Source organism: Desmodus rotundus, chromosome 9 (assembly GCF_022682495.2).
Source record: "Desmodus rotundus isolate HL8 chromosome 9, HLdesRot8A.1, whole genome shotgun sequence".
NCBI lineage: Eukaryota > Metazoa > Chordata > Mammalia > Chiroptera > Phyllostomidae > Desmodus > Desmodus rotundus.
Window position 1 is genome coordinate 3,189,179 of NC_071395.1, and position 10,777 is coordinate 3,199,955.

Consider the following 10,777-nt stretch of genomic DNA (forward strand, 5'->3'; position numbering starts at 1 on the left):
TCCTTTGTTTTGTTTAAAAGCACCGGCGTGTCCTTTCCACCAATGGATGAAGACAGACCTGAGCTGCTGACATCCCAAGTCTGACCAGGTAAGGATTTAGGGAGGGCAAAGTGGCCCTCACTTAAATACTCTAGAGATAAATGAGGGGGGGCCCCCCAAAATGGAACTTATTTATAAAAAACTGTGTATTTATTCTTACATGTTTAAACCTCAGTCACCTTCAAAGTACTCTCTCTTTGATGCAATACACCTATCAAGATGTCTTTTCCACTACTCAAGACCGTTTTTAAACTCGTTGATTTTGATGCCTTTTAGTACTTCTGCCCTTTTTTTTTTTCACCTCTTCCACATTGTCAAGATGTTTCCCTTTGAGGACTTTTTCATCCAGGGAAACAAACAAAAAAAAATTGGGGTAAGATTGGGTGAATAGGGAGGGTGGGGCATGGGGGTCATGCCATTTTTGGTCAAAAACTGCTGAGCACTCAGCACGGTGTGGGAGGTGTGCTGGTAAATCACCCATCATGAAAGGGAAAACATGTTGAAAGAAAAAAAATTCACTGAAGCCAAATGCAGCCTCTCACAACACCACCAGCTGGTACACTGATACAGATGGGTTCCTGAACACTCCCCCAGTGGGGGAAGCCTACTCCGTACTACAAGGGTCCCGCTCCAGAAGATAAATCTGGTTTGGGGGGATCCTGCCTCGTAAAGGGCAGTATGTCCCCATTGCTTTAAGCCATGACCTTCGTACCTCCCTCCCCATTAGCTGTCTTCAGCTTCAAATATGACTCCTTTACCTCGTAATTCTTCACTTTAGGCAGAAGTGTTAAGAGAGAACAAAAGGAAAGAGAAGTAGGAGAGAAAATGCATAAGATTCTCTGCTGCTCCCTATACTCACCTGGAATAAATTACCTTAAAAATGTAAGAAATATCCGTATACATGGGATGCTCAATGGTTTATTGTAACTCAAAGTTCCATTAAAAGTAAAATAATAAGGTTTTCATACAACATAGAACATATACCTCCGTTATTAATATTGTAAAGTGATGTAACCGGTGTCTTTAAGGATGAGGGAAAGGGAGGAGACTATACTGTCTAGAATGTCATGAAGTGTGAATCTGAAACATACCTTAAAGGACATCTAGTCTGGTCCCCTTGTCATGCTCCGGTCCCTCTGCACTGTCCCTATTACATCTTTTCTTGGGAGAGGTTTAGATGCTGGTGGGGGGCAGGAATCAAGGGTGGGGCTCACGGGCTCATCAGTGAATGCAGCTGGTGAGTAGCTGCCTCTACCAGGACGGTGGCAGTGGCTGTTAGTGGTGGAACAAGTGCTGGGTGGGTGGGGGGCGGGGTGCTGCAGGGGATAGGAGGGTCCCTGAAAGCACTGACTTCCAACACCATCTTGATCTACAAGGACCGAAAAGGCCACCTGGACACATACAAATCAAAGTCACGGCACTTCTTCATAATCGGGATGGGGATGGAAATGGAGAGCAATTAGTAAGGATCTACATTATCATAAACCAAAAAGAAGACAGATTATAGAGTTTTATGGACAGTAGATTTAGGCTTGACTACAGACCAGGGGAAGGGTGTCAGATGTAATTTGATGCTCTGAGTCTTGGCTGAAATTGGATTTCTCCCGGGACCCCTTGGGCACCCTGTGAAGTGCCGCTCACTGCCGAGGTCAGGCACACCGCGCGAGTGGGGATCTGTGTGAAACGCACCGTTCTGCGCACAGAAGCACCTCTCATTAGGGTTCTGTGGTAGCCTTGGCTGCTGAACAACAGACAGGAGTCATTTCTTTAGAATGTTTTGTTTTGTGAGGATTTTTCCCCCTCGTCAGCTGTTTAGCTACCAGCTTACAATTCTGAAACCCCAGGGGGAGAGAGGGCTTTTCACACATCAGAAAGGAGATGGCAGACTCCCAGACCAGAAATGGCTTCGATTTTCATGTAAAGTGAGCATGGCAATCACCAAAAATCCATTGAAGGGCCTAGGCTGCCGATAATACCTTATTTAAAAGTAATCAGCTCATCCTTGGCTAGAAATATGTGTACTGTAGCCAGATGCTTTAAAACATCAACAAAGACACCCTTGGAGATAGCTCGGCAAAAGCCCAATATCCACAAATGAACTGATTTCCGGAGGAATAGTGGAAGCTCACGATGAGCACAAGCACAGATTAAGGATTTATGTGTAGTGTTGTCAAGGGGGAAGAAATGGAATAGTTTATTAGGATGACTTTTTGTAAGAACATAGAAGGTCTTACTCATGAGTTTAGATCTGTTTCTGAAGAATATACCATGACCGTGAGTGACGTGTAAGACTGGTGTCTCAGGTGAGGCAGGCACGGTCAGAGCCCACGTGCTCCGTCTCCCAGAGTCCCAGATGATCCTCGGCATCAGCACAAGCTCCTCTCCTGCTGTTCCTTTCTGGTGAATGCGCAGGGAGCGTTTATGGGGCGATGCCCTGGAACCCCACATCAAACCTGTGAGCACAGGACTCAGACCCTCCAGTCTCTGCCTCCCCTCCAGACGACGCCCTTCACAGAACACGCACGGAAAACCTGGGCAGTCTGGCCCTTGTCTGTCTCACCAGCCTTACCAACTGCCGCCTTCCCTTGGAGACTTGGTGCTTGGGCTCCGCCTGCCTGGAATATACTCATTCAAACAGTCATTGGAAGGCTTCTTTTTAAAAAAGCTATATAAAATTTTGCATAAGGCACAAGTCAAGAGTGAAATGCATCAATGATCACATATCAGTGAATTCAGCATTTATGTAATTTATCTAGGATGCACTTGTCTTCAAGCTTTTCTGAATTGGCAAAAATCCTTCCCCATGTGCTGCAGAAAAATAAATGCTAGGACTTTTGTTTGCACTGTTGTTGAATGATTTATTATCTAATCAGTTTATTCTCTAAAAAAGATATTAGTCACTTTATCAAGGCATACTTTCTTTTCTGTAAAATCATAGTATCTTATATCTAAGTCACACTTCAAAACTCAACAGATTAGTACTTTTTGTATGTGGAAATGTAAAACCCTCATTACATATTCGTACAAACCCATTTAATTCCATTTGTCTCCTTTTAATCAAACATCCTCCCTTATCAGAGCTCAATCAATTATTTGATTAATTATTAATAGCTCTTTGTATTTTATACGATGTAAATGTGGATATTCACAGTAGAATAATTTATAATAAAAAGTAGAAATCATAGGATTTGGGTAGAGAATTATGGTGTTTCCATGCAATAGAATACTTTATTGGCTCAAAAGTCATGTGGTAGGAGAATACTTCTGGGGGAAAAGTTCATGATATACACTAAGTAAAAATTGTGGGCTATTGAATTTTGTGTATGGCTTTATGCCATTTTCCTATACAAGCCAACATAGCAAGAAGACTAAGAATTTTCACCTCTTTCTGAGGACAGGAGAGTAGAGAGAGGTGTTCAGGATTTATGATGACTTAAATTTTCCTTTAGCTTCTCTGTGCTTTTCCGGCTTTATGCACTGACCTGTGTGAGTAAAAAAGACTTGAAAGAGAATTGTTCAAATAAAACTCAGTTTTCAATTTCATCATCCAAGTCAACCAGTATTTTTTAACACAGTCTAGTGCAACATATTATAGAAGATATTTTTAAAAGACAGTTTTTTTCCTGCAGTCAAAGAGCTACAGCCAGATTTTAGAAGAAATGGATGTAAAAACATAAAATGTTAAAAAAAAATCAATAAGGTTTAAATAACGAGTCAAGCCAGGAACAGAAAGGTAATAAGCAGATATTAATTATATTGACAAATATTGCTATGAGGAGAATCACTTTTCTGTTTAACATTCCTGCGTTTTGCCCTGGCTGGTGTAGCTCAGTGGATTGGGTGCCAGCCTGTGAACCAAAGGGTCTCCAGTTTGGTTCCCAGTCAGGGCACATGCCTGGGTCGCGGGTCAGTTCTCCAGTGTGGGGCGCACGAGAGGCAACCGCATATTGATGTTTCTCTCCGTCTTTCTCACTCCCTTCCCCCCTCTCTAAATATAAATAAATAAAATCTTTAAACAAAACATTCCTGTGTTTCATCTTATACATTAACCAACCTGTGCATTTTCTTTCCTCGTTGTTGTGTTTCACTGCTGACTCCATCTTTCGTAAATAATCCTGTCCTTGAGTTCAATTTCTGTGGCCTTTGGCAAAGCGCAGCTCTGAAAGCTCCCAGTTCCTCGACTGCAAGCCACTTAGCAACACGCAACCGGTTCCGTGACTGCAAGCCACTTAGCAACACGCAAGAACCTGACAGAATACAGCTGTCGTTTCAATCCCTGCTCTTGTCTGAGATTTCAATTTAGATGTAACACGTAAAACTTCCTTCCCTGTTTCCTGGTGTGGATTAAAAGGTGGGAGAGGGGAAACGTCACTCCTCGTCACTTAGGAGCTGGTGACGCACTTTGAGGTGCAGAGGGGGGAGTGCGGGGAGAGGGGTACAGACCTCGCCAGCGCCTCAGCACCGTGCTGCACGTCTGTGTGAGGTGGGCGGAGTGAAGACAGTGGGACTGAGGGTACCTAAAGGCATTTCACGTAAGGACCCGAAACTTGGTTGTTTTCCCCCCTCGGTATTTAACCATGTTTGTTCCCCCTTCCCATGGTATTCTCGTCGTTCACAGAGGCTAATTCCACTGTAAAGTAATAAATATATTAGCCCCCAAAGAAAACTGGCATTCTTACCTATAGCAATGGAAAGTGACGGTTTCAGTTTCCCTGAGTGTTATCGATGGGGCTGTAAAGCAAAGAATTGCTGAGTCAAGGGCTTCTGTTGCACTGCAGGGGTTTTCACGGGTTTCCGTCCAGGGTGGTTTTTGAGACTGGGTGTGCGAATGCATGTTCCCCCCAGAAGGGAGTTAACGACAGGCTACGTTTAAAAAGTGGTACATTTGGAAGTGCTAACAGGGCTTTCCTGACATTTCCTCATGCCTGATAAGTGACAAAGATGCAGAGACAGACAGTTCCCCAAAGCACGTGTGAATTATATTTATCTAATGAAAATTTTAATTTCTCCTCCTCATTATTGGTTTCTCCTTCCCTCCCTCTCTCCCTCCACCCGTCCCTCTCTTCCCCCTGCATTCCTATTTTCTTGTAACAAATTACATGCACGTGTTTGAGATGAGTTTCCATAGCTAGTGCTGAAGAGTGTGTCTTTTCTCATTGATTTAACAAATACAGAAATTCATAAATCCTGTTCTTTGGGGACGGAGCAAATATGGCAGCCCAGAGAAAACCAGCAGTGGCGTCCTCATTGAAACACAACTTTTCAACAGCTCCTTTAAAAGCTAAAAATAATTTCTTTGAAATAATGTACAGTAAACATAACCAAAGGAATGCTTTATTCAAGTAATGTCTGGTGTAAAGAAATTTTAGATCACTATTTTCCCATAATACTGGAAAGTTGTTTCCCTGAAATAAAAGTCTTCATTAAAGGATGAAGATTTCCTAACATCACACTCACTCTTAGAAGACACAAATTGTTCCTTTAAATGAATAGATTATCATTTTCATAAAATAATATTTTTGAGCAGTTATCTGTACTTGAAGCTAGAAATTCTGCTAATAAAGTTATTGATGGGATAGAGATAAAAATTTTCTGTGTTTTTTTTTCCTTCCTGGTAGTCAGCTGTTTCCATTATTCACTGTAGCTGAGATAAATGTAGGATTTTAGAAAATGCAGTGGCAGGTACTTTTTCTCTGCTGCTTTTGGCCAGCTGAGTGTTCTTGATGTTATATTTTTACCTGAAAATTAAAAAGGCCTGAATACTTTGTTAGGCTCTACATTTCCGAGGACGAGAATAGAAGGAGGATCTGATCTTGCCCAGGGTCCTGCCTGCCTCACAGAGACCCGGGCAGCAAACGCAGTGAGTGTGCTTGAAGGGCCTGGGAGGAAAAGTCGCTGCTCTCCCAGCCAGGACTTAGAGCTGGCGTCTCAGATGCCTCCTGGCCCGGCCATGTCCCCAAGGTCACTTGGCAGGTCAAGTCCCTTGCAAACCTGCCCTTCCGCCTTCGTCGTCCTCCCAGTCACTTGAATCCTGGGCTGCATCTCCTGCCTGCTTGAACTGAGCGAGTCTTCGAGCAGCGCGTCGCTTTACGATGCGTTGCTTTACGATGCCTGAGCAGCTGGCCCTGTGCACCTGGACAGCCCTTCCGAGCATCTGACCTTGCTGATTGCAGTATCTTGCACAACACCTCAAACTATAATTTCATTTTGAACTTTCTAATTGAAGTAGCACATGCGTTCCAAAAAGGCACATAGTCATGTATGTTCAGCTGGATGAATGTGTGCAGATGAAAGTCACGCTGTACGCTGCACAGACCCAGGAGGGGACGTCACCCCGGGACCCCTTTCCTGCCCCCTCCTGTCATTGCCCCTCTCATTTCTCACAAAACCATGCACCGCCTGTTTTTGAACTTGACCTAAATGGAACCATTCAGTACATATTCTCTTTTGTGTCTGTCTCCTTTTGCTCCATATTATGTTTGTAAGATTCTAAAAGCTTTTTTTTAAATGAGTAATATTGCAATCTCTAAGATTTTAATCAATTTATATGAGATATTTTCCATATCCCCAGTTCAGAAGGAGGGCAGCTTCTGTAAGGCGTGCATGGCATCCCTCCCCGCGGGATGCCTGCTCAGTACTCACTGCTCTCGTTTCCAGTGGGAACCCACTTTTGTCAGGGTATCCCTGTCACCCCCCTTCCCATGTGATTCACAGTGGGTGTGCCTCATTGGCAGTCTTGCTGCTCCTCACTAGGGATTGGCTGAGGAATGAGAGTCCCCATTTTGACCAATGAGACCTGAAAAGAGGTTTGGGGGACCCTGGCAGCACCCACAATGTGCCAGCAGAAGGGGCCCTTTGACTCTCCTCACTGTAGTCATATGTGTGAGGCTCAGGCCTCCAGGGCTACCCCACCACCGGCCCTGAGAAGGGAGCCAGTACAAGGTGGGGAAGAAGGCCCAGAGCCTCAGGGAATGGGGCCCCTGCCAGACTACTTCATCCCTGAGCCCGTCCGGCCTCACCATTTCCCGTTCTGTCATTCGGCAGACCTCATCATTGTTTGATCCAGCTTGGGGTTTGCCTTGCTTGCTGACTTTTTAAACATAGTGCTAGAGGCATTTTCACCAAAGCATCTCCGAGGAGGGCTTGGATGAGAGCTGGAAGGCCGTGCCACTGAACAGAGGGGATGTGAGGCTTTGATCTTGGGAACAGGGTGCACGGACGGCCTCTGACGATGGGGCTGCGGGGAAGGATGTGGCAGTGAGGGTGTGGACTGAAGTGCAAGTCCCATGGGGCGGGCAGAGGCTCTGTGGGCACGAAGCATGCAGGCAGAGGCAGAGGGGCTGGGGCCAGACAGTGGATGGGACAGAGCATGGGCATCACAGACTCTGCTGCAACACACAGGGCAGGGTGTGTGCCAGTGGGAAGGGCTGAGTGAGGCTGCAGAAAAGCCGCGTGGAGACCAAGGACACTGCGGATGCCTCTTACAGGGTTGGAGTCTCACGCTGTAGGGCATGGAGACCACAGAGAACTGTACTCCTGTCCGAGGGCAGCTTGAAGTTGGCCTCCAGGTGGCTGGATTCAGAACGACTGGAAACCCAAAGACAGGAAGCGGGGAGACCAAATGGGAGCCAAAAACAAAGCAGACAAGAGGGCGTGAACCCGGGCGGTGGCTGCAGATGGCACAGAGCGAGAGGTCTGTGACGGAGGTCCATATGGGCTTGGGTGTGACTGCCGACTGATTGAGAGGGACTGAACCTGGTCCCAGAGGGTGATGATTTTTCACACCGTGTTACATTTTCTGCACAGCCATCCCAATGGCAGGCTATTTGGGGAGTGTATTTGTAGCAAGATGAAACAAACAAAAACAAAGTGATGAGTGGTACATGTGAAAAATGTGCCCGAAACAGACCCTTTATCTTACCGGGTCCACAGCGCTCCCGTGTTTGGCCACGGCACCCTGTGCGCTCCAGGGATGGTGACGGAAAGGGGCATGTGCTGGGAACGCCCTGCCCCTACTGTCCTCCCTGCTCTCTGCTGGAACCTGCCAGAAGCAGGTCAGAGCCGAGCAACTGAGAATGTGTTTTTTTAGTTCCCAGAATCTGATTCATCAGGCAGAGTGAATTCATTTTCTAAGCTGGAAAACTCACTTGGCACTTGATTCCAAAGCTTAATTCTCTTTCTCAATAAAGAGGAGGGACTGTGCTTCTATAAGAAATGGATGCCAAACAGCTTTCTCAATGATAAGAGGTAACTGTGTTTTGAAGTCGTGTTTTAAAAAGAATAACTTCAATGTCTTCACTTCCTGAGGGAGGGTCGTAGAGCCCCATGTCAGGGGCATATTAGCTGCTTCATAAATGTCTGTACGAAAAATACCAGCAAAGGACTGGCGCAAGCAGGAGACATTAGATGGGAAAAACCCCAGAGAGCGATACAGCAGTAAAGCTGTTACGCCAGGAGAGCCATCTTACACTCAGGAAATTGGAAAATAAGTAGGTCTCAGAGAAAAAAAGAGGGAAGGGGTTTACATGAGGGTGATTTGGTGCACTCATTTAAGATTTGAGTCAAGAGCTGGGAGTCACTTTAGAGGGAAATCTCAGTTCTGGAGATGCTAAATGGATGTTAAATGACTCAGTCCCTCATTTATTTGTGTCCAAGTACCTCACGGGGACTTACGAAAGACCCCCAGAGCCTGTCACTTCTTCCTCCAGAACAGACTAGAGCTCACAGCGACTACTTAGTCATGACTTTGGCCGTTTAACAGACTATTCTCCCAGATTCACATTGCTTTTTGTAATCTAAAGTAGTGTTTATGGCACTTAATAGTTGGAAAGACTGGCTAATCCTCAAAGGATAATCTTGAATATCCGTGCATGCAACATACTGTGCTGTATGGGAGACCCTGCGCAGCAGCAGAAAAGGCACAGCAGGATTTAATGCAGAGCAGTTAGGAGCACATAATGAGTGAAAAGCATTAAGCAGTAGTGAGGTGCCCCAAAACACCCTTGCAACGCCATCCATCGCTGGAAATTTCCCAGAGGAAGGGGAATGGGGGGGTCCCATTCTAACCACACACAACAAGATGGAAAGTTGCGCAGCTGCCTCAAGAATGTGTTGGGGGTAGAGGGATTTGGAACCAGGTGAAGGTAACATTCTGCCTCTGGAAATTCAAGGTCTCCACTGTGATTCCGAGTGTTGTCGCTCATACTAAGCATCTTGGCACAACAGGAATAAGAAGCCTGAGTCATTATCAGGAATTTATACGTCAAGATGTAAGGAAAAAAGGTGTAAGCTGGCTAAAATTCTCATTGAAGCCGGTTGCTCTTTAAATGCATCAAGGCCGCCTTAGAGACGCCGCCATCGTGAGAAGAGCAGCCAAGTAGCGCTGCTCTGAGTGCGGACTGATGGTCAGTGAGAAAAGCTTCCATCCACGCACAGTAATTATTTCATGTGTGTTGCCATTCGGAAACTTAATAGTGACTCAGACGTAACCCAGAGTCCCTTCCTCTTTTTCCTTCCCTTCCTCTCCAACCCCCTTCTTCCTTCCATTCAAACGAAGGGAAGGGATGACATAGCCAGAAGTTTTCGTTTCCAAAGACAAGGAAGTCAACTGCGGATTCTCATAGAGCTGCTAGCTGTATCAGTCACCCATTGTCACACAACACATGCTCTCAAAACGTTTCAATGTCCAACAATCATTTACATAGTTCTCAATACCGCCTGTTCATGAGTTGGCCATCTGGGCTGGCCTCGCCTGGGCTCCCTCACCTGTTTGCACGCAGCCGTGTGCAGTGAGGGAGCCTCGCCCCCAGGCTTGGCTGGCACCCCTGGTTCTCCTGCAGGTGGTTCCTTGCCCTCCAGCAGGCTGCCCAGGCTGTGTGCCCCAGGTGGAGGCAGAGACCGTGGAAGCCTGGGGGGGTTCTTGGGGCCTAAAACTGGCAGGAGCTCAGTGCTGGCACATCCTGTCAACAGGCCACAAGGCCAACCAGGCTCCAGATGTGGGAAATAGTCTCTAGCTCTTGATGGGGAGAGATGCAAAGGCATGAATTTGGGGAGGCTGTTAACTGGGACCATAAAGGGCTCGATCTGCCATATGAGCTACTGGTTTTCTGGTACTTTAAAGCATTTACTGCATTCGGGAGAGAATATTCCGTCTTATTAAACGTCCCCCACCCTTGCATATGTACAGGTGATCACGGATTGGATTTTCTCCCTTCAACCATAAAGGGGTCATCTGCACCGACTTTCTAGCTTGGACCTTCCTTGCATGCTGGACGGTACCTCCCCCACGGCAGTTACTGTTCTCTCACCCCTCTGGGGAATCTCGTTGCCAGTGTTAAAGTGTGATTTTATGTGAATGGTCTGTAGTCTTGTTTCGTGTGCGTGTGTTAGATTTGTCATTAGAGTTACAATTTTCTGTCGGAGGGAAATTTCCAGTACAACAGATTTTGTCCTGAAGAATATCATGTCATAGATTGCTAAGTTCTGGCAAGGTTTTTAATCCTGCTTCTCAGTCCCTTTATTGTTTGCTGGATGGTGCACTCTGTGATTCCCCCAAGTCTTCCTACCTCCTCAAGGCTCCACATACCTTTCACTTACTCACAGTGTGACCCAGAGAGGCCCACTTCCTGTATTGATACCTGTGTGTAATCCTCTCGCCTGGATGTGAGGGCCTGTGACTTGTCTGTAACCCATAGAACACGGCTAAGATAATGGGATGTCACTTCCCTGGTCAGGTGAT